This window comes from Schistocerca americana, chromosome 7, assembly GCF_021461395.2.
Source record: "Schistocerca americana isolate TAMUIC-IGC-003095 chromosome 7, iqSchAmer2.1, whole genome shotgun sequence".
Classification (NCBI taxonomy): Eukaryota; Metazoa; Arthropoda; class Insecta; order Orthoptera; family Acrididae; genus Schistocerca; species Schistocerca americana.
The window spans coordinates 387,547,276-387,571,422 of NC_060125.1; the positions used below are offsets into that span (position 1 = coordinate 387,547,276).

The 24,147-nt window shown below is 44.0% G+C and overlaps 1 protein-coding gene across 1 annotated transcript in view; it reads right to left on the bottom strand.

Moving 5' to 3' along the window:
- The window catches only part of LOC124622958, a 154,458-nt gene that overhangs the window by 37,592 nt on the left and 92,719 nt on the right, over positions 1-24,147 (bottom strand). The window lies entirely within an intron of this gene.

The following is a 24,147-nucleotide window of genomic DNA, read 5'->3' on the forward strand; positions in this document are numbered from 1 at the left end:
GCAAAGAAGGGAAAGCAGAAAGGTGGAAGGAGTATATGGAGCGTCGATACAAGGGCGAAGAACCACAGGGCAATATTAGGGAAATGGAAGAGGACGCAGATGAAGATGAAATGGGGATATGATACTGCGTGAAGAATTTGACAGAGCACTAAGAGACCTAAGTCGAAACAAAGCCCCGGGAGTAGACACCATTCCATTAGAACTACTGATAGCCTTGGGTGAGCCAGCCATGACAAAACTTTTCCATTTAGTGAGCAAGATTGAGACAGGTGAAATATCCTCAGACTTCAAGAAGAATATAATATAATAATTCCAGTCCCAAAGAAAACAGATGTTTACAGGTGTGAAAATTACCGAACTATCAGTTTAGCAGATCACGGTTGCAAAATACTAATGCGAATGCCATACAGACGAATGGAAGAACTGGTAGAAGTTGACCTTGTATAAGATCAGTTTGGATTCCGTAGAAATGTAGGAACACGCGAGACAATACTGAACCTACGACTTATTTTAGAAGCTAGGTTAGCAAAGGCAAACGCACGTTTCTAGCATTTCTAGACTTAGAGAAGGCTTCTGACGATGTCGACTGGAATACTCTGTTTCAGATTCTGAAGGTGGTAGGAGTAAATACAGGGAGCGAAAGGCCATTTACAATTTGTACAGAAACCAGATGGCAGTTATAAGAGCACGAAAAGGAAGCAGTGGTAGAGAAGGGAGTGAGACAGGGTTGTCGTCTATCACCGATGTTATTCAATCTGTATAATGAGCAAGCAGTAAAGGAAACAAAAGAAAAATTTGGAGTAGAAATTAAACTCCGTAGAGAAGAAATAAAAACTGTCAGGGTTACCGACGACATTGTAATTCTGTCAGAAGTGACAAAGTACCTGGAAGAGCAGTTGAACGCAATGGGCAGTGTCTTGAAAGTAGGGCCGCGCGGGGTAGACGAGCGGTCTAGGGCGTCTTGTCACGGTCGACGAGGCTTCCCCCTTACGAGGTTCGAATCCTCCCTCGGACATGGGTATGTGTTGTCCTTAGCGTAAGTTAGTTTACGTTAGATTAAGTAGCGTGTAAGCTTAGGGAACGATGACCTCAGCAGTTTGGTCCCGTAAGACCTTACCACAAATTTCCAAATTTGAAAGGAGGGTGTAAGATGAACATCAACAAAAGCAAATCGAGGATAATGGATTGCAGTCAAATTAAATCAGGTGATGGTAAGGAAATTAGACTACGAAATGATACACTTAAAGTAGTAGATGAGTTTTGCTATCTGGGAAGCAAAATAACTGATGATGGTCGAAGTACAGAGGATATGAAATGCAGATTGGTTATCGCAAGAAAGTCTTTCTGAAGAAGAGAAATTTGTTAATATCGAGTACAGATTTAAGGGTCAGGAAGAACTTTCTGAAAGTATTTTTATGGAGTGTAGCTGTGTATGGAAGTGAGGCATGGACGATAAATACACTCCTGGAAATTGAAATAAGAACACCGTGAATTCATTGTCCCAGGAAGGGGAAACTTTATTGACACATTCCTGGGGTCAGATACATCACATGATCACACTGACAGAACCACAGGCACATAGACACAGGCAACAGAGCATGCACAATGTCGGCACTAGTACAGTGTATATCCACCTTTCGCAGCAATGCAGGCTGCTATTCTCCCATGGAGACGATCGTAGAGATGCTGGATGTAGTCCTGTGGAACGGCTTGCCATGCCATTTCCACCTGGCGCCTCAGTTGGACCAGCGTTCGTGCTGGACGTGCAGACCGCGTGAGACGACGCTTCATCCAGTCCCAAACATGCTCAATGGGGGACAGATCCGGAGATCCTGCTGGCCAGGGTAGTTGACTTACACCTTCTAGAGCACGTTGGGTGGCACGGGATACATGCGGACGTGCATTGTCCTGTTGGAACAGCAAGTTCCCTTGACGGTCTAGGAATGGTAGAACGATGGGTTCGATGACGGTTTGGATGTACCGTGCACTATTCAGTGTCCCCTCGACGATCACCAGTGGTGTACCGCCAGTGTAGGAGATCGCTCCCCACACCATGATGCCGGGTGTTGGCCCTGTGTGCCTCGGTCGTATGCAGTCCTGATTGTGGCGCTCACCTGCACGGCGCCAAACACGCATACGACCATCATTGGCACCAAGGCAGAAGCGACTCTCATCGCTGAAGACGACACGTCTCCATTCGTCCCTCCATTCACGCCTGTCGCGACACCACTGGAGGCGGGCTGCACGATGTTGGGGCGTGAGCGGAAGACGGCCTAACGGTGTGCGGGACCGCAGCCCAGCTTCATGGAGACGGTTGCGAATGGTCCTCGCCGATACCCCAGGAGCAACAGTGTCCCTAATTTGCTGGGAAGTGGCGGTGCGGTCCCCTACGGCACTGCGTAGGATCCTACGGTCTTGGCGTGCATCCGTGCGTCGCTGCGGTCCGGTCCCAGGTCGACGGGCACGTGCACCTTCCGCCGACCACTGGCGACAACATCGATGTACTGTGGAGACCTCACGCCCCACGTGTTGAGCAATTCGGCGGTACGTCCACCTGGCCTCCCGCATGCCCACTATACGCCCTCGCTCAAAGTCCGTCAACTGCAGATACGGTTCACGTCCACGCTGTCGCGGCATGCTACCAGTGTTAAAGACTGCGATGGAGCTCCGTATGCCACGGCAAACTGGCTGACACTGACGGCGGCGGTGCACAAATGCTGCGCAGCTAGCGCCATTCGACGGCCAACAGCGCGGTTCCTGGTGTGTCCGCTGTGCCGTGCGTGTGATCATTGCTTGTACAGCCCTCTCGCAGTGTCCGGAGCAAGTATGGTGGGTCTGACACACCGGTGTCAATGTGTTCTTTTTTCCATTTCCAGGGGTGTAGTTTAGACAAGAAAAGAAGTTTTCGAAACGTGGTGCTACAGAAGAATGCTGAAGATTATATGGGTACACTACGTAAATAGTAAAGTGGTAATGGATAGAATTCCGGAGAAGAGGAATTTGTAGCACAACTTGACCAGAAGAAGGTATCGGTTGGTAGGAAACATTCTGAGGCATCAAGAGATTACCAATTTAGTGCTGTAGGGAGGCATGGAGGGCAAAAATCGTATAGGGAGACCACGAGATGAATACAATAAGCAGATTCAGAAGGATGTAGGTTGCAGCAGTTACTCGGAAGTGAAGAGACTTCCGCAGAATAGAGTAGCATGGAGAGCTGCATCAAAGCAGTCTCTAGACTGAAGACCACAACAACAAATTTCTGTTAATTGTCATATTACTGTACCCATTTTAACTAAGAATTTCGCTTTCATGTCGCAGTATATTATTGCTAATAAAAGGATATTTGTGGAGCGCCGGAACAAAACCCGATATATCCACTTTTGCTACATTCGCGTGTTTGAGCTGCAGGGGGGAGATACGGGAGTAATAATACATGCTGCCACAAAATAATTTTCAGCAGAACGCGACATCAAGTGTTTTATGGTGTGTTTCTTCTTTTTATAGACTGTGGAGCCATTTTGAGATCACTATTTGTTACTTTTTGTATTAACAGCAAATGCGGATTGTCGGTTTCTGTTCCGGCGCTCCTCATTTGAAGCAAGCTCATACTCGCAGACGTCCAACCCAAACCCCACTTCACCCAAAACAAGCTCTATGATCTGTACGAATATCTTTTTTTCTGTTTTGAAAACACTGGTATTAAGCTCGCATAACGATGAAACGCTAATCAACATGTTCCAAAAGCACGGAAATAATGGTTTATCGGTTCGGTAGCGATCAGTCAATGTGTTCATTGTGTAACACTTCCCACTGTGTTTAGTGTCTCATGCGTCCGTCACAAAGCACTGCAGATTTCGCAAAGGCCGCGAGCGGCGTTTATAAACTGTCGGGGGCGACCACGAGGACACGACTGCGGCTGCGGCGGGACTGTTCCGCTCATACCCGGTCGTTAGCGATGGTAATCGAGCAGCAGCGGCGGGGACGGACACAGGGGGCGTATTGAGACGAGGCGGCCGCGCTGGGCCGCCCCTTCTGTTTTCATCGCCCCAGTAATTTTCTGGGTGCGCCGCGCGGGCCGGCCGGCCAGTGCTGTTATTTTGTGAGGGCACGTGCTCCGGCCGCCATCAAAGACGCCCTGTGTTGGGCGTCGCAGTCGCGGCGCGTCCGTCCGAGGCGACACGTGTTCGAGCGTCCGCAGCGGCGCTCGGCTGGCCACTCGTTTAACGGCTCGAGATCCGCGCCGCCAGTCGTAAACACGCCCCCCTCTGTGCTCTCGTCCGCCCGCCGCTCGCGTACTCCTCAACACTCGCAGTGTAATCTCCGAGAACGTACAGCGGATGTGCTACCTGCCCTTCCATCACTTCCGTATTTCTAAGGAGAAATGTACGAGGGGCATTCGATAAGTAACGCAACAATAAATAAAATGTTGTCGGGTTTCCAACCGCGCCACTTGCTTAAAAAACTACACGAGCGTTCGGCCAAGCAGTCCTTGGCCATTGTCAAGTGTTATGACTGCCAGTGGGCTGTTGGTGCGCCCTTACATACGCTAGGTGCCGGCTGTGACGTCACTGGTGCCCGAGACATTGCCATATACAGGGTGTTACAAAAAGGTACTATACTTCCTCTATTCACCGCCAGTTGGCCCAATTGAAGGAAGGTAATGTTGACTTCGGTGCTTGTGTTGACTCATTGCTCTACAGTACTAGCATCAAGCACATCAGTACGTAGCATCAACAGGTTAGTGTTCATCATGAACGTGTTTTTGCAGTCAGTGCAATGTTTACAAATGCGGAGTTGGCAGATGCACATTTGATGTATGGATTAGCACGGGGCAATAGCCGTGGCGCGGTACGTTTGTATCGAGACAGATTTTCAGAACGAAGCTGTCCCGACAGGAAGACTTTCGAAGCAATTGATCGGCGTCTTAGCGAGCACGGAACATTCCAGCCTATGGCTCGCGACTGGGGAAGACCTAGAACGACGAGGACACCTGCAATGGACGAGGCAATTCTTCGTGCAGTTGACGATAACCCTAATGTCAGCGTCAGAGAAGTTGCTGCTGTACAAGGTAACGTTGACCACGTCACTGTATGGAGAGTGCTACGGGGGAACCAGTTGTTTCCGTACCATGTACAGCGTGTGCAGGCACTGTCAGCAGCTGATTGGCCTCCACGGGTACACTTCTGCGAATAGTTCATCCAACAATGTGTCAATCGTCATTTCAGTGCAAATCTTCTCTTTACGGATGAGGCTTCATTCCAACGTGATGAAATTGTAAATTTTCGCAATCAACATGTGTGGGCTGACGAGAATCCGCACGCAATTGTTCAATCACGTCATCAACACAGATTTTCTGTGAACGTTTGGGCAGGCATTGTTGGTGATGTCTTGATTGGGGGCCCCATGTTCTTCCACCTACGCTCAATGGAGCACGTTATCATGATTTCATACGGGATACTCTACCTGTGCTGCTAGAACTTGTGCCTTTACAAGTACGACACAACATGTGGTTCAAGCACGATGGAGCTCCTGCACATTTCAGTCGAAGTGTTCGTACGCTTCTCAACAACAGATTCGGTGACCGATTGATTGGCAGAGGCGGACAATTTCCATGGCCTTCACGCTCTCCTGAACTCAACCCTCTTGACTTTCATTTATGGGGGCATTTGAAAGCTCTTGTCTTCGCAACCCCAGTACTAAATGTAGAGACTCTTCGTGCTCGTATTGTGGACGGCTTTGATACAATACGCCATTCTCCAGGGCTGCATCAGCGCATCAGGGAATCCATGCGACGGAGGGTGGAGGCATGTATCCTCGCTAACGGAGGACATTTTGAACATTTCCCGTAACAAAGTGTTTGAAGTCAAGCTGGTACGTTCTGTTGCTGTGTGTTTCCATTCCATGATTAATGTGATTTGAAGAGAAGTAATAAAATGAACTCTAACATGGAAAATAAGCGTTTCCGGACACATGTCCACATAAGATATTTTCTTTCTTTGTGTGTGAGGAATGTTTCCTGAAAGTTTGGCCGTACCTTTTTGTAACACCCTGTATGGGCATGTTTTGAGTCGGCGTTCGTTGTGCCCTCTTCAACCGCGCGATCGCTGGATCCCACGCAGCCGCGAGCTGCAAGCCACCGTCTCTATTCAGGGTGTTTGCGGTAATTTTCATTTCAGTAACTTCGTTTATTAAACTGTCCCAGAAGCCGTTAGTGCGAGCCACGACAGAGGTATCGTCAAATTTTATGTGGTGACCGTTTTCTAACGCATGCTCAGCTAAAGCAGATTTCTCTGGATAGCGTAGACGATAATACCTCTCATGTTCTTTCCTGCGTTGTTCCACAGTGCGCACAGTTTGTACCATGTGGTTCTGGCCACATTCACAAGGTATTTCGTAGAGCCGGCCGGTGTGGCCGAGCGGTTCTAGGCGCTACAGTCTGGAAACGCGCGACCGCTACGGTCGCAGGTTCGAATCCTGCCTCGGGCATGGATTTGTGTGATGACCTTAGGTTGGTTAGGTTTAAGTAGTTCTGAGTTCTAGGGGACTGATGACCTCAGCAGTTAAGTCCCATAGTACTCAGAGCCATTTTTTATTTCGTAGACTCCAGGTGTTCTGAGACCTAGTGCGTCTTTAACTGGTCTCAGTAATTGAAGGGTTTTCGTTGGTGGCCTGAAGATGGATTTGATCTTGTGTCTTTTCAACAGGCGGCTTATCTTGCACGACACAGAGCCACAGAATGGCAGCAAAACAAGTTTCTTTTCCTGCTCTTCGTCGGTGGCCTTATTCTGATATTTCCCCCCTTAAATCACTATTTTCACTTGATGGGCGCTGTAGCCGTTATTCCTGAAAACCTTGCGTAGGTGGCTCAGTTCGTGGGGCAGGTTGTCGTCGTCTGATATTACTGTTGCACGATGCACCAATGTTTGTAATACTGTGCGCTTCTGTGCCGGATGATCATGGCTGGTGACGTGCAGGTACAGGTCTGTGTGGGTGGGTTTTCTGTAGACGATGTGACCAAGGCACCCATTTCGTTTACGGTGGAGAAGGACTTCGAGGAAGTGCAATGCATTATCTTTTTCCACCTCCATGGTGAACTGGGTATTACTGTTGATCCCATTGAGGTGTTCCAAATACTCGCCTAATGTCTCGCGTCCGTGTGGCCAAATGACGAACGTATCGTCAACGTATCGATAGAAACACTTTGGTTTCAATGGCGCAGTATCTATGGCAATATCCTCAAAATTCTCCATGGAGAGGTTTGCAACAGCTGGAGCCAACGGGTTACCCATTGCTACGCCGTCCGTATGGTCGTAATACCGGCCGTTGTACACGAAATAGGAGGACGTAAGAGTGTGCCTAAATAGCTCGACCAAGTCACTTACAAAGTACTGGGAAATTAGGTCCAAAGCGTCTTTGATAGGCACATTCGTAAACAGCGCCACTACATCAAAACTGACCATAATATCGTCCTTACTAAGGACTGCTGAGTTTTTTATACGATGTTCGCAGAAAGGAGCTTGGCCAAGTACTTCGCCAGCTTCCTTACTAAGGACTGCTGAGTTTTTTATACGATGTTCGCAGAAAGGAGCTTGGCCAAGTACTTCACCAGCTTGTATGTTTTAGAACCTATTATGGTCACAATAAGGCGAAATGGCGTCCCGTCCTTGTGTATCTTCGGTAAACCATTAGCAGTAGGTGGTCTAGGCGGCTGTGGGAGAAGATTCATAACCACACTGTCTTCCACTGAAGATCGCTTGAGAAGTTCTGATGTTTTTCTTACTATTCTTGATGTCGGGTCGCGTGGGCGCTTCCGGTAACTATCTTCGTTCAGTAGCGCACATATCTTCGTATCATAGTCCTCGAACTCCATAATTACGGCGGCATGCGTTAGAAAACGGTCACCACATAAAATTTGACGATACCTCTGTCGTGGCTCGCACTAACGGCTTTTGGACAGTTTAATAAAGGAAGCTATTGAAATAAAAATTACCACAAACACCCTGAATAGAGAGGGTGGCTTGCAGCTCAGGGAGACATGGGATCCAGCGATCGCGCGGTTGAAGAGGGCATATCGAACGCCGACTCAAAACATGCCCATATATGGCAATGTTACGGGTACCAGTGACGTCACAGCCGGCAGCTAGTGTATATAAGGGCGCACCAACAGCCCACTGGCAGTTGTAACACCTGAGAAAGGCCAAGGAGTGCTTGGCCGAAAGCTCGTGTAGTTTTAAGCAATTGACGCGGTTGGGAACCCGAGAACATTTTATTCAATGTTATCGCCGCAAGACTCTGCATTCATATAATGCAACAATAGTTTTTAGAGAAAGCAAGATGATTTTATTCAAAATTCCAGTACACCATATTATCCCCCTCTCTTTTGGTTTCAAAACCCTATTTTTCGACACAATCTCTGTTCAATGCGACAGCCTTAAGCCAACTTTCTGGGAGGTCCTACATGCCCTCAAGGTACCACTCTTCTGGTCGACGTCTTGCTACACTGTTCAATTGATGGTTTAAATGGCTCTAAGCACTATGGGAATTGACATCTGAGGTCGTCAGTCCCCTTGACTTAGAGGTATTTAAACCTAACTAAGCTAAGGACATCACACGCATCCATGCCCAAGACAGGATTCAAACCTTCGACCGTAGCAGCAGCGCGGATCATGACTGAAGCTCCCAGAACCGCTCGGCTACAGCGGCTGGCGCTACATATGTAACCTCCCCTTCATCCAAGTACTGTTTTCCGCGGAGTGCATCCTTCATTGGGCCAGAACATATCGTCCTTCGTTGCTCTTTATGGTCTTCTGTTAGGCGGTGAGGAACCAGCGGGCAAAAACCTTCGAGCATCCCAAATGTCGAACGAGTGCGTCAATACCACCACCAGAGACGTCCAATCGTGCAGCGATACGTTTGACTGTGGTGCGTCAGCCACTTTTAATGAGAGTGTCCGCACGTTCCAACATTGCAGGACTCAGTCGACACAAGGGAGATCGAACAGACGCCTCGCCCGACGATTCGCCGTGCTCTTATTCACTGCCAGGTCTGCGTAGACATCCTGGAAGGGCCTATGAATATCTGCGGTGCTCTGGTTTTCCGCCAAAGAACCGCAGTAGAGCCCTTTACCTGCAACGCCACATCCTTATCATTTTGAAAGCAACGTATAGCGCCACCACCAGTCGGAACTTCGTGAAACCACAGGGGCTGAAGTGGAAACATTCAATGATGTCCCACAACAAATTCCGCATTTTTCACCCGAAATTGGCAGAGAAAAAAAGTATTTCATTACTTATTGAACACCCATCGCACAAGTGACATTGACAATAGATTCCTGCCAACCAACTGCTTCGGACAAAGAACAGACGGGGCATTCTACCGGTGGGAGGATCAACTGGAAAAAGCCATCAGAATAGAGACTCGTTAGCTGCTGCTTCCCCTCAATAAGTTTTTTACAGATCTAAACATTTATAAGATATTTTGGGTGTGTAAGTAATTACTACAACCAGTTCTTTTATTTTATTGTTGTGTATTTATTTTCCATATGTAGATTCGTCTGTCAATGCTTCGAACAATTACAAGTAAATTTTCGAACGTCATTTGTTTCTCATTGCGGTTCTTCGTTCAAATTTGGCGACACTGACGTTTACACCTTATATCTACGCAGTGTTATAGCTATTAGTATACTCACTTGAAATTATTAGTTCATTGTAAGTGAACAACAAAAATATCAAGATGACTGTCTTCGATACTTCAGCTATTCAGGTCCGTGTATACCGCTGAAGATGACTAATAAGACTGTACGTAGAGCAGTCATATGAAAACGAGACAGATAGGTATTATTTCAAAAGTAACAGCCATAACTGTTTACCTCACTGCGAGGCAAGACGGTCACTACCCTCACGAAAAGAAGTTAACTGTTGCCTTTGGAACAGAGCCCAGGCGTGTACCTCTGCGTGCAGAGCAAATCGGCATCCACTTGTGTGCTTCTTCAGGATTCCAAAACTGGGAAATCCTTCACGTAACCATAAGTTGGAAATTTATCATCTACCTCTACATCTTCATACATACTCTGCAAACCACTGTATGGTGAGTACCCTATAGCGCTACAAGTCATTTCCTTTCCTGTTCCACTCGCATATGCAGCGAAGGAGAAACGACTGTCTATATGCCTGTGTATGAGCCCTAATTTCTCTATCTTATATTCGGGGTACTTGCGAAAATATATGTTGCTGGCTGCAGACTAGTTCTACAGTCAGCTCTAAATGGCCATTCTCTAAATTTTTTCAGTAGCTTTCCTCAAAAAGAACTTCTCCTTCCCTCCAAAGATTCCTACTTGAATTCCCCAAGCATCTCCGTAACACTTGCGTGTTTTTCTAACCTGCCGAAACCAAATACAGCAGCCCGCCTTTGAACTGCTGCGATGCCTTCCTTTAATCCTACCTGCTATGGATCTCAAACACTCGAGCTGTATCAAGAATAGTTCGCACTAGTGTCCTATGCGGTCTGCTTTACATATGAACCACAATGTCCCAAAACTCTTACAATACGAACCGAAGTTATACTGTACCCGAAAATTTAGCTATTAGCACTTGCTGTTTACAAATATATGTAGCAAATAAATACGTGTTCCGAGCCTCTTAAAATGACCCGTAATTTTAATTTGAAACACCGTAAATGACACGTAAATTAAAAAAAGTGATAAACTGTTCAAGCCACATACCTAAGTACTGGTAAAATCCACAACAGCTGTATCGTGCCTGACGCGCCAACACCATGAGCTCCCAGTTTACACGAAAAGAACTTATACGTTTGTTTTTGTTTCGGAATACGTAAAATATTTTGTGTATTTCAGACCTGTAGATAGTTTGGATGAACTCCGAGAACGCATTGCGGATTTTCGTCGTATTCGGAACACTCCTGGAATTTCTGAACGCGTTTAGGCATCGATGAGCAGAGGTGCTGGCGCTGCCTTCACATGAACGGTGACCATATGGACCATTAATAGTAATGTGTTTATCCTCAAGTGCATATCTGCAGTCTGTATGCTCGGGGAATCCGTTGCAAGGTGTTCGCGTACTCGGTCATATCATATTACATCGGGGAAACCATTGGTTTCCGGTCCTATATTTACAATGATTATTTGCTTGTTTAATTGACCTCTACTCACTTTTCTCGTTTGTACCTGTAACAAAGACACTATATTTTTTTCGCAAACCAGTAGTTATCAGAGCACTCACCGAGCGAGGTGGCGCAGTGGTTAGCACACTGGGCTCACATTCGGGAGAACGATTTCCAATCCCGCGTCCTGCCACCCAGATTTAGGTTTCTCGTAATGTCCCTAAATCGCTCCTGGCAAATTCCGGATCGTTACTTTGAGGACACGGTCGATTTCCTCCCCAATGCTTGAAACAATCCGACCCTGTGTCCGTCTCTAATGACATCGATGTCGACGGGACGTTAAAAGACAATATTCCTTCAAAGCACTCACGAGAAAAGATCACCGATAGCTGAATGGATCTGAGAGCCGATTGTAAATATTTTGCGGCTGTGCGTAATTGACTGACCATTCATACAGTATACTACAGGTGTTTACATACAGGTGTTAAAAATATTAAAAAGTAAAACTGAATGAAAAGTCCAACAGTCCGCAATAGTTGTATTTATTGAAGTCGATTAGAGACTGGATAACATTTTCGAGGCTCACCGTCCGTTGTATGACACAAGCCCGTAGGAATATATTTTAATCGGTAATGTGATGATGGTTCACCATGATTTTTACACAGGTCAGTCCCATTTTTTCAGTTGTTCTACGTTACATGGGACTCTCCCAATATCTTTATTTTAGTTACTGCTTCATTGTTTTTTAGTCAAGGATCAGTTCCTCATTCCCGATTCCATTTCTCCGCCGTTATAGACTGGACATTCATCATTAATGAAGCTCTTTACCAACTTAAGAAGGCTGAAAACCTTGGCTCAGCCACGCCAACTGTTATTCTACGGCATTCTGCTATAGCCCCCAATATCATATGACATAGCATTGTAATTAACTATCTTTTGGTTCGAAATACAAATTTTATTAATTATATAAGGACACACCGAGCTTTGCGGGGTGCATGTCGTCCAAACCTAATTTCCTGATCTGATACAAAATATTTTCTTCCTTGGTTAAAACTATTCATTCAGTACTCTAAAATATATCAGATATCTTGACTTCTCCATCACCAAAGTATTAATTTATAAAAGTTTACGTACAGATATACACCAGACGCTGCAACTTAAAGTTGCGTTTCGGTAAAAAAAAAAAACTGTCTCTTCAATCAACTCCAGTAAATACAGCTATTGCGGACTATTGGAATTTTCATTCAGTTCTATATTTTAACAGTTTTAATACCGGCTTTATACTGTGTGATTGGCCAATCAGTTATGTATAAGTACTTTAGCTGTGGCTATCCCAGTTTAAAATTTTTATGTCTGTGGTTGTTCTTTGTGTGTGTCTCTTTTGTGCTGCCCACTGGGCCACTGTCAATCATAAAACATTTACAACGGAAACACTTCACGGCATTTGCTCCAGAGCTGCTACAAATTCGTCAGGCAATTGATTGCGCCGCTCGAAATGTCAGCACAATTGGCACTGCTAAGAGTATCTTACGACTTCCACATCGCTGGCAACGGGTTTTACGCAATACTGGTGACTACTTTGAAGGTCAGTAATACTTTGGAACGCGTATCTATTTTATACGATCTGTAAATAAATAGTTGTCACTATTAAAGTTCCAACCCTCGTATATTCAGCCAAGAGCAGCAAAGAATTTATTTTCTCTAAATAATGCTGCAGTCTACGAGGGGTGTTTGGAAAGTCTGTGCAAAAATAAAAATCTACTTACGTGTTTATGGTAAACCTTTTTTATTTTTCGACATAGTCTCCTTTTTAGATATATACAATTCGTCCAATGCTGTTCTAATTTGTTGATCCCTTCCGAATAATAGGAATTGTCCAAGTCTGCAAAATAGTTACAAGTTGCTGCAATCACGTCCTCGTTTGAATAAAATCTTTGTCCCACCAGCCATTTCTTCAAATTGGGGAACAATTAGTAGTCCGAGGGAGCCAAGTCTGGAGAATAGGAGGGATGTGAAATGGGTTGGAATGGAATCCTGTTTCTATTAATTCTGCGACCAGAACTGCTTAGGTGTGTGCTGGTACATTGTCGTGATGGAAAATGATGATCTGGTGGAAGGTACGGTAGACGCAAAAGGTTTGGTATGTATAAAGGAATTCGTGTTGAAGATACACTGATTAAATCACTGGCAACCAGTATGAATAACAACAACAATCTGATAAATGCCACAATTAGAAGCAGTAAATTTAATTATAAACTTTTTTCATCTAGAACAACAAATTAAGCAAAACTGTCGAAGTAAAGAAGATACATGGCGATATCGGATGCATAGTGCAAAAGACGAGTACCGGTACTATTTCTCAGGGCCACAGGACTCTCCTCACACAACACCGGTGTTACTTATGTTTTAATGTTTGACTTTTGAAGAACATTATGTCTTACATTTTAATGTATGACTTGAGCAACTTAGCTCTTAAATCACTGTACATCTTTGACAATATGTTCTTCATGTAATTACCTTGCCTTCTGATGAAGTCACCCTTAGAGGTGACGAAACCTTGTCAAGGTAGATTTTTACATATTTTTTCAGATTTGTGTATACGGTTGCTGCAAACGTCAGCCATGTTCAAAGTTGGAGCAAATATGGACAGGTTTGTGGGGCTACTACAAGCACAAGACATCTCAGTATGTGACGCTGCAAACATTTGGCCGAATAGTTCACTAATTCCGGCGTAGCGCATCTGATTCTTAAAACTAAAGAGTCAAGCAGACACTGTGCTCCCTGTAGGGTGCCGCCTGAGAGAAAGCAGCTCCTCGTTCGCTGGCTTCCACTGGACGGCCATTTGTAGAAGGTGACGTCAGTGCACTCATATAGCTTCTAATCCATTTATACTGACATTTATCAAGAGAGTGTAGCAAAACGTCAGCAGCCCTACAAAAGCAAGGACATCAGTGTATGGTTGTGTTACGCATCGTCCCGGCGTATGATTAGAAATAGGTTGTTCAGAAATGATTAGAAATAGGTTGTTCCTTGATAAACCATTTTCCAATCAATTTCTCGTGCTCGCGTACACATGACAGAAGGGCACGGTCACAATCTTTAAGAGGAACCGCATAAAAAGCTAACAAACAATTAATTACCCGTAGTGAGAATTGCTTATTCCTAATTGTTGGCCTGTCTGTGTATACCCTATAGAAGAATGTCGTGATTTTCAACTCTCCATATTAGGTTCTGTTTAATCCTCCTGCCCATCGCTTTGTACACAAACAGGATAGAGGCATTATTCGTCTCTCTATCATTACATTATCTTCCCATCTTATATAGCGCCTTAGTTCTTCCAGACTGAAGTAGGCTACAGTGATGCTTATACGATTATACCATACCTTAATACGTATGCTTGGTAACATACCTTGCCTTGCATCGGCCAGCAGCGAAACGGGGGAGAATATTGTCTGATCCCAGTGCAGTATTATCTTTCGTGAATATTTGCAGATATCGTCATTCCAAAGACGTTTATGTTTATTTTCGGAGAAAAGTCAAGTTAAATCACTAGCAAATGCATCGTAATGCACTGCAAATTTTCATTAACAGTTCAGCGTGTGTGCTTCACCTTATTTCAATTTAAGGACGTACTACTGACACCTGACCGCAGCTGGAATGTACGTAATGTTCTACAGTTGCATGTCCTTGATTTAAAAATAAATATGTCGAAGACCATAGACGAGTGCAGCAAATGTTATGTTTATTGTGAAAGCTGTATGAATTTTATACTGAAGTTATACAGAAGTTTCGAAATAGTTCGAAAAGCTGCTAAACTGATGGCGTTGTATGCTGAGCAGCTCGTATAGTATCAGCGTGCCTAATTAAACACGTCGTTTGCAATTAGTCTTTGCAATCATACCGTAGTCCTTTCGAAATTTCCACCACTCGTATTACAGAGGTGGCGCAGACGAACAATGAAATTTTCCATCACATACCGTAGTGTCTCAACGACAATGGATTCCGATGTCACACACGTCGTCGATTCGTCCAGCGTGGTAGGATGGTTCTGGTAGACAGTACATTTCAGTGAGTCCCACAAAAAGTCACAAGCCATATCTGCGAATATGGACACCAATTCGTCCCTGCGTCAGTAAATCTACAATAATCCAAAGCATTGGCTGCTCCCGAAGTATTCCTCAAGAAAGCGTAACATCTGTTCGTTGCACTGTGGTCTGGTTCCATCCCGCATAGCACACTTGGTGCCTGGGCGTTCCCCAAGCGCTAGGTGTGCGGCGACAGATTGTTCCAAAATTGCTATGTAACGATTACTGATGATAGTTTCTCGCACAAAGACAGGCGCTGTAATGCATCTACCGTATATCGCAGCCCAAAGGAAGTTTGGGATAACACAATGGTTTCGCTTCACACAAACAGGTGTTTTCAGAGCCAGATGCAGCCAGCATGAAACTCTTCATTATCAATCACTATGAGAATCTTATTCGAAAAATCAGCACTCTGTCGAACAACTCGTAGAGAGTATTGTCTAGAGGATTTGAACTTTGAATGGAAATATGTCTAGACTCAGTATTTTCTGCTGCCGGAACGCTTCAACCCAGTCTCTGCTGCAATTCTCTGGACGGATAACCTAGGATTTCCCTGAATGATTTCATAAACCTGGCGATACTTTCAAGGAGTATCCACAGTTGTCAGGGGGCTAACGATACTACGGTAGATGATCTGCCTCACTAGTTCTAATTTTGAAGGAGATGGAGAGTTTGCAAATGCTTCAGGCCCTTCTAGAACCGTAAGTCGTATTTGAAAACTGCATCTTGTTGCCCTTGGACTGTTTCCTCACCTATGGTATTCCAGTACCAGAAAGAGAAGTTAATCAAAGGAATACATGATTTCAACCTGCTTTCAGGTATCCGCGGTAGACCTGATCGCTGTGAGCTGCGGCGCTTTATTTATAGCTCTACGTGTCGCGACGCCATCTGTTAGCAGGTTTTCGAACTACTCGTATTTCGGAACTTCTATATAACCTTTGTACAAAATTCATAATGTTATCACAAAAATCAGCCCGTGTGTAGCACTTGCTCACTAATTTCGATATACAGGGTATGTCAAAAGGAAAAGTAAATGCTTTGAGACGCGATAGTATTAGTGATTCTGAACAAAAAATTTCATATTGACATACGCCTTATTGCGAATGGTTTCCGAGATAGAACACGTTTAATTTCACTTTTGTATATTTATCTTTAATAACTCGACAACCGTTGAAAATGTGTCTCAATACACAAATCAAATTAAATTTACCACAAAAAAGATCCTATTCATTTTTTTTCCTAGGACTAGCAGTTTGCGCGGAGAGATCGCGAGAATATTGAAATTCTCGCGCGACGCTCATGCGCTGTAGCTTAGGTACTTTTTGTAGGCCAGTTTGAGGTACTTTTTCGACTTGATAGACCACAAGAGTCCTGTACCAAAATGTTCGTCTCAACCTCCTATATATTACTGTGGTACGTAGTAAACAATGACAATGAATAATACAGAAAATAAATAAAAATGTACACTAAAAGTGTTCTATCTCGGAAACCATTCGGAATAGGTCAGTAATGCTATCACACGTCAAAACACATGCCTTTCCTCCTGACTCGCCCTGTATTTCATCTTCGTACATCCGTATTAAAATTGGATGGTGGTGGGACGTTAGCTGGTATAAATTTTATTAAAAATGAAACTCCTTCAGCTGTACTTTAGATTTCATATTTAATTTTGAAATCAAGGATTCCATCGCTGGGCTCTCTGTTACTCAACCGGGCAAGGGGACTTACAGTTTAATGTGGAACCCGAAGATGCTGTGGTGACTTCTCACATCGTAGTGAAGTGAATGCTAAATTAAAGGCAGACTGAAAATTTACGTGATCCATCCGGAATTCGATCCCGCGACGGCACGGATTCCATACACGCGGTTTATCGCTAGGTCACTAGATCCAAATCTCTCCACTGACTGCGCACCAGTCTTCATTCAACAGAACTAAGTTTAAGCCAATAGAATGAAACGCACAGGAGCGATGGAACGTGCTATATCTGTTCCATCATCCGAAAAAACTGATAAAATCCAGTACTGAAAAACGTACGCTTTCGGTATAGGTTTTAATTCCTCTGCAGTCTTCGTTTAAATTGTTTCCTAGCCAACATTTCAAATGTTACATTTATAAATTGGGGCTCAAATGGTTCAAATGGCTCAAAGCACTATGGGACTTAACATCTGGGATCATCAGTCCCCTAGACTTAGAACTACTTAAACCTAACTAACCTAAGTATGATTAATCAATAATTCAAAAAGAGTCTTAATCGCATTTATTATTATTATTATTATACCGCCAACCGGTTTCAAACCGACGTAGGGGTCATCTTCTGGGCGTTTACACCAATGGTCGACCGCCGGTGGTGTCACTCCTGTCTACATAACAGTTTCCTCTTTTTGAATTATTGATTTCTCACCTCCCGCCTAACTGTCATAGTACTTTCAGTGGATTCTGATGCAGTTTGGATTCCTGTGTGATGGTTTGGAAAGATGTGTGCCTATTACACATAACGACCCTCTTCAACTGTCGGCGGTCTCTGTCAGTCAACAGACGAGATCGGCATGTACGCTTTTGCGTTGTACGTGTACCATCACGTTTCCACTTCACTATCACATCGTAAACAGTAGACCTAAGGATGTTTAGGAGTGTGGAAATTCGTGCACGGACGTATGCCACAAGTGACACTCAACCACCCGATCACGTTCGAAGTTCGTGAGTTGTGCGGAGCGCCCCATTCTGCTCTCTCACGATGTCTAATGACCACTGAGGTCGTTCATATGGAGTACCTGGCTGTAAGTGGCAGGAAAATGCGCCTAATATGAAAAACGTGTGTTGTTGGGAGTGCCCAGATACTTTTCATCACATAGTGTAACTCGTATTTCTGTAAGTGAACGAGGATTTGTCCATATTACAATATTGAACACGATCATTTCTCGGTTCAGTTATTATAACGAATCTGGCAGATCAAGGTAGCATACTAGTAATAGATTGCACAGTAACAATATAATATGCACTTTCTCCAGCTGAGACAACTGTGCACGATAGTAATATACTAGCGAGTCGAATTGGCACTGTGATGTGGTCTACTCCAGAATATGACGCACCGTTCTAAAACCGTCAGTCCAACTGTATGACTGACTAATTTACGTGAATATGACTTAAATGTGTTAAATTACCGTACCATTTCTACGTACTGAGACGCCCAGGATAATAACAATCAATTTTTTTTTTTCATTTGTGTTGTCATGGTAACAGAAGCTGCTGGATGAACCGCTTATCAATTCTGAGCCTGCAAGTGTTGAAATGAGTACATTCTTTTCTTTTCGCCGCGACACTCCGTCGTTTTATTCAGTTAAAACACATGACAGATGCGGGCGTTTTTCGTGTGTTTTTTGCTTTCAGTCAGTATTTCATGCATGTATACATGTTTCACAAGAAGTTTCACCTTCGGCACAATGCCGTAAATTAAAAAAAAAAGGGAGGCAAAGTTAAAGTTCGTGTGGAACTTATAAGGAGACTACAAATTCTCTCGTAAGCTAGAAACTGAAGAGACAATGCATCGAAACTTTAAGTGAATAAAATGCGATTTTTACTATAAAAAACGCATTATAGTTGTAGTATACACAGTTACTACTATGAATAAAGCATTGATATAAATAAGTGTGCATTATTAACTGCTATTTTAGTGTATATACTGACTGAATGTGAACAACGAAACACTACACAAAAAATGGTTCAAATGGCTCTGAGCACTATGGGACTCAACTGCTGTGGTCATAAGTCCCCTAGAACTTAGAACTACTTAAACCTAACTAACCTAAGGACATCACACACATCCATGCCCGAGGCAGGATTCGAACCTGCGACCGTAGCGGTCGCGCGGTTCCAGACTGTAGCGCCTAGAACCGCTCGGCCACTCCGGCCGGCAAACACTACACAGCTAGGCTGACAGTCTACTACAGGAGGGCAATATTCTTCGGACGGTATATACTACTGACCATTGGCAACTGCAGGGAGGACACAAGTGAAGCACTGTTTCCCGACACTTCGCATTAACCCTCACCGAAATTCATCCGAGGTGCATACTGTAATTTTACTTATAAATTTTCCGCCTGTGAGAAGCTTTAAAATAGAAAAGGAAACATAAACCGGAGGTATGTAAACGTAAACTGGTGCTTTTACTTCAAAAATACCCCAGCACTGCTAAAGCACTGGTCGCAATGCGGCACTAGGTGCTGGAAGATAGTCTCTTAAAATCCCCGAACCAGTTCCGAAAGTACTGCATGACGCCCTCGTCCGAGGTGTCTTTTGCTTCTCAGAGTCTTCTTTCGTGTTCTTGCGTAATTTTTTTTGTGTGGTGTCCACCCTGCATGTTTCCGCTAGCCACTGTGTGGTTTTGACTAGGGTTCGAACAGATGACAACATGTCTCACCTCCTCCGGCCACTCGTGACTGAAACCCATTCCTTTTCTTGGCATAGTGCTGCAGATGTTCAAGAGAGAGAGAGAGTCTCTTTCGACGTGTTTCCTGTGCTAGTTGAAGACTGTGAGGCACCTTCTGGGTGCACTTTGTTAGTCAGAGGTGTTAATAACCGCTTCAGCTTTATTTAGACCTTTATTATTGGATCACTGTCGGTTTCGTGGCACTAAAAGGAACATCTTCAGGTGAATATCTGTATAACAATAAAGCCAGAAGGAATAACAACCCTGAGATGTACACTGGTATGGTAGATTATTTTAAGATTTTAAAGTTTTTTTTAAAGTATTAAAAACTTTTACATGAGTATATGAAAATGTTAGTATTCACATGAGTAAAACATTAGAGCGGGAAACCTCGGAATCTTTTTATCCAGCATTCGTTGTCTGACACAACAAAGAACCGCTAAGAGGCGATATGTCATGGAATAAAACAGCCGTATTCCAATATACTGGATAGGTCCTAAGCAAATCGTACCATAGTGATCCATTGGTAAGGAGAAAATAAATGAAAACTATTAAGACCTCATTCTGGGCCAGAATGAAGAAACCAAGAAGTGGTTGCCACAAAATGGAGGGATGTTCTACTTAGGCAGAACCGTCAAGTAAATAGCTATCGGCGGAAAAGCAGAACCTGAAAATGGCACTTACCGCTTCTCCGATCTATAAGGAACCACTTACAGGGGACGCGGGGATTATACGAATGGTAAATGAGAACAACGAATAATATCTATATGATAGTGACAGCTGACATATTTTTAGTTAATAACGCCCGTAAGTTATGCTAAAGCTAGAGTGTAAAAGAGGATCATCATGTGCATATTACGGCAACGAAACAGATCTGCCGACAGAGTCCATTGCATAAACCCTAAAACTTTATGATATTTTAAGTAGTTTAAAATTCCTCTCGAATGTTTTAGTTATGTGAGTACTAACATTCTGATACATCACGTAAATGTTTTTAACGTTCTTTTTTTTTAAAAAAATCTTAAAATAGTGTACCATACCAGTGTATATCTCAGGATTGTTATTCCTTCTGGCTTTATTGCCGGCCGGGGTGGCCGAGTGGTTCTAGGCGCTACAGTCTGACACCGCGCGACCGCTACGGTCGCAGGTTCGAATCTTGCCTCGGGCAGGGATGTGTGTGATGTCCTTATGTTAGTTAGGTTTAAGTAGTTCTAAGTTCTAGGGGACTGATGACCTCAGAAGTTAAGTCCCATAGTGCTCAGAGCCATTTGATCCATTTGGCTTTATTGTTATACAGACACTCACTTGAAAATGTGGCTTTTACTGCCAGGAAACCGGCAGTGATTCAATAGTGAAACACTAAATACAGCTGAAGCGGTTATTAATACCTCAATATGACTACTCATAGCTGCGGTTGACCCCCCTACAAGGTTGTCGGTACTTTGCTAAAGTTCAGTCTCTCCTTAATGATGACGTGAACACTTCTGGCGGTCAGTCCGACCTCTTCGGCAACAGCTGCTACTGGTGGCTCGACGGCCTTGAATAATGAAGGCATTCACCTGCTAGACTATAGTTTTAGTATCGCGATGTCGCGTTCCAGCTCGCGTGTCATCGGCCAAGGACATCCGTCTTTCCTTGAATCGCTCGTGCCACGCCATGACCCTATAACGGAAATGCATGTGCCTAACTCTTCTTCCGCCGTCAGGAAAAGCAGCTAACGTCTTTTCTCTTTTTCTTAATCTTCCATTTCGCTGTTTCCAACACAACTAATTGCTGGAGGACGGTCGATGCATCTGCGTGCTCGTTCTGTCTTCATGTGGATGGTGTCCGTGTCCGTCTAGAGGGGCTTTGGAAACAGCACCTCCTTCCGGAGACAATGACGGTATGAGACTTTCAGCGGTTTTCCTTTCACACCCTCTGGTTCGTTACTTTTTGGATGTACTTTACGGAAGTGAACTTTTGTAATTATCATCAGTCACTCCAGATGAAAGCCGGGATTTTTCCTTAACCATCGTCGCGACTATTGCTGCCTCATTTTCGGCCAGTTTCCCTTCAAGTTACAAGGAGTTTATTAGGTGCTTTCCTCAGAAACAGAAGAAACAAGATTTAATTTGAAAATCTCCGCGTTTTCTTTTTATTTCTTTTTTTCGTGTTGGACGCTTCCACGTCTGGGGCCTTGTTTTCAGTTGCTGCATTGTTGTGTTACAGTAACATAATGTGTTAATAATAATCGATCTCAGGTTTACACTCTTGAGCAGTTGAACTACAGACACAAATCTATAATAGCATGTAGCAGTCTCTTTCGCCCTGAGAGAGGTGATGCGTCTTCATATGGCAAATTCCTTGTCACGGTTCGCGCGGCTGCCCCCGTCGGAGGTTCGAGTCCTCCCTCGGCCACGGCTGTGTGTCTTGTCCTTAGCGTAAGTTAGTTTAAGCTAGATTAAGTAATGTGTAAGACTAGGGACCGGTAACCTCAGCAGTTTCGTCCCACAGAACTTACCATAAAATATGGAAAGCATTAAGGAGCCCTCCTGATCAGTGGGTGCACAACACCCATCTCCAGTCATGGAGACTGCCTAGAGCTGGCTCGCGTGATGGGGTCCAAATGGTCTTCAGGGGATAGTCAGAAGGTAAGGACCTACGCTGGTACTCACATGATCCTGGAGTGATCTTCAAACAGTTTTGCTATAATTCGAGAGGAAAGGTTGGTTAGTTTTACTAAAGTAAAGATTTCGTGGGAGACGCTATAGGCCAAAACACCCATCCACTTCATCGGACAATAGTTTGTTGTATTGTTAGTCGCTGGGTGACAGTGGCAATTGTATCACGTGGTGCATTTCATTGATTGCATTTCGTTCTCTGTACTTCCTGAACGATATCTGATACGTTGTGTTATTGTTACATAGACAGGATGTTTTGCAGATTCGAAGCTTCGTCTTTCTCATTCACATAATGTGAGATCAATCGCAAAATGCAATGCAGTACATCAAAGCGCTATATCGATGAGTAACAATAAATAGCGTAATCAAGTAGAGGCGACGGTAAACTGCTTGGGGTCTAATTCAAAACTTACAATATAAACTATTGTTGAGCACGTTGAAGTGCCACATTAAATAATAAAACGAAGATCTTATGTGGAAGAGTACTCCCTCCTTGTCTTTCGGAGCACTAGCATCACAAATGTGTGACAAACGCAATAAGTAGAGGTCAACACAGACAAGAGAATAAATTTCTCACCCGCAAGTGTTTTGTCCGCATTCACATGCATGGACATCAATATTTGATTAATCACATTAATCCGCTCGGCATGCCCTAGCTCTGGCGGTAGACGTACGCCTGGTCTACATTTACAGCCGCTGAAATCGGAACTCATTCCTTACACTCCACTGGTTAAGAACGCACAGGCCTGACACGACCATTCTTTAATATCAGTTAGCCTGTCATATTCTTGATGTCTACCATAAGCTATAGTTTCATTTCGTGATTACTGAACGAGATTTTGTCACTTTTTCTGCGAAACTACTGGTATCATATTGGTAAGTTGAATGATATCGATACCAGTTGTCGTCACTTACTGAAAACGTTTTCGTTATAGTTGGTTTATCAAATTAAGTTAATTCAACACAGTATTAGATTATGTTACGCTTCTTAATGTAACAAGCGTTACAATGTGTACCTGTAATTATTTTTAAGAGAAATGTTGAGAAATGCTTTTTTTTTTTTTTTTGTACAATGCGGATTTATACGTAAGTGAAGCTCCAGCAGGAGTCAGAGCACGGAGTGAATATTCCAAACGAAGGATTGTTCTACGAATATCATTCATGCCAATTTGTGGCATTAGTGGTAGCTGTTAACGCAAATAAAAACAGAAATGCCTCAGATGTGAAGCATCTGGTGGTACGACGAAAACAGAATGTACATGTAATTTTGCGACCAACTCTAAAAAGGGCCTGTTGCTATCTTAAACCTTTTCAGATATCAACAAAGTATCTACCCTCTCGAGGTCACTGTTGTTCTACATCTACAAAGATACTCCGCAAGCCACCGTACGTTGCGTGGCTGAGGGTACCCTGTCCCACTACCAGCCATTTGCTTTCCTGTTCCACTCTCAAATGGAGTGAGGGAAAAACGAATGTCTATATGCCTCCACATGGGCCCTAATTTCTCGTATTTATGTATGTTGGGCAGTAGATTCGTTCGGAAGCCAGCTTTAGATGCCGGTTATCTAAATTTTCACTGCAGTGTTTCTCGAAAGGGAACGTCTTCTTGGTTCCTGGGATTCCCACCTGAATTCTCGAAGCATCTCCGTAACACGTGTTTTAGAACGTAACGGTAGCAAATCTAGCAGCCCAACTCTGAATTACTTCGTTGTCTTCCTCCAATCCGTTCTGGTACGGATCTCAAACACTCGAGCCGTACTCAAGAACAGGAGGCACCAGCTTGCTACATGCGGTCTCCTTTACCGGTGAACCACTCTTTCCTAGAATTCTCCCAATAAACTGAAGTCGACCATTCGCC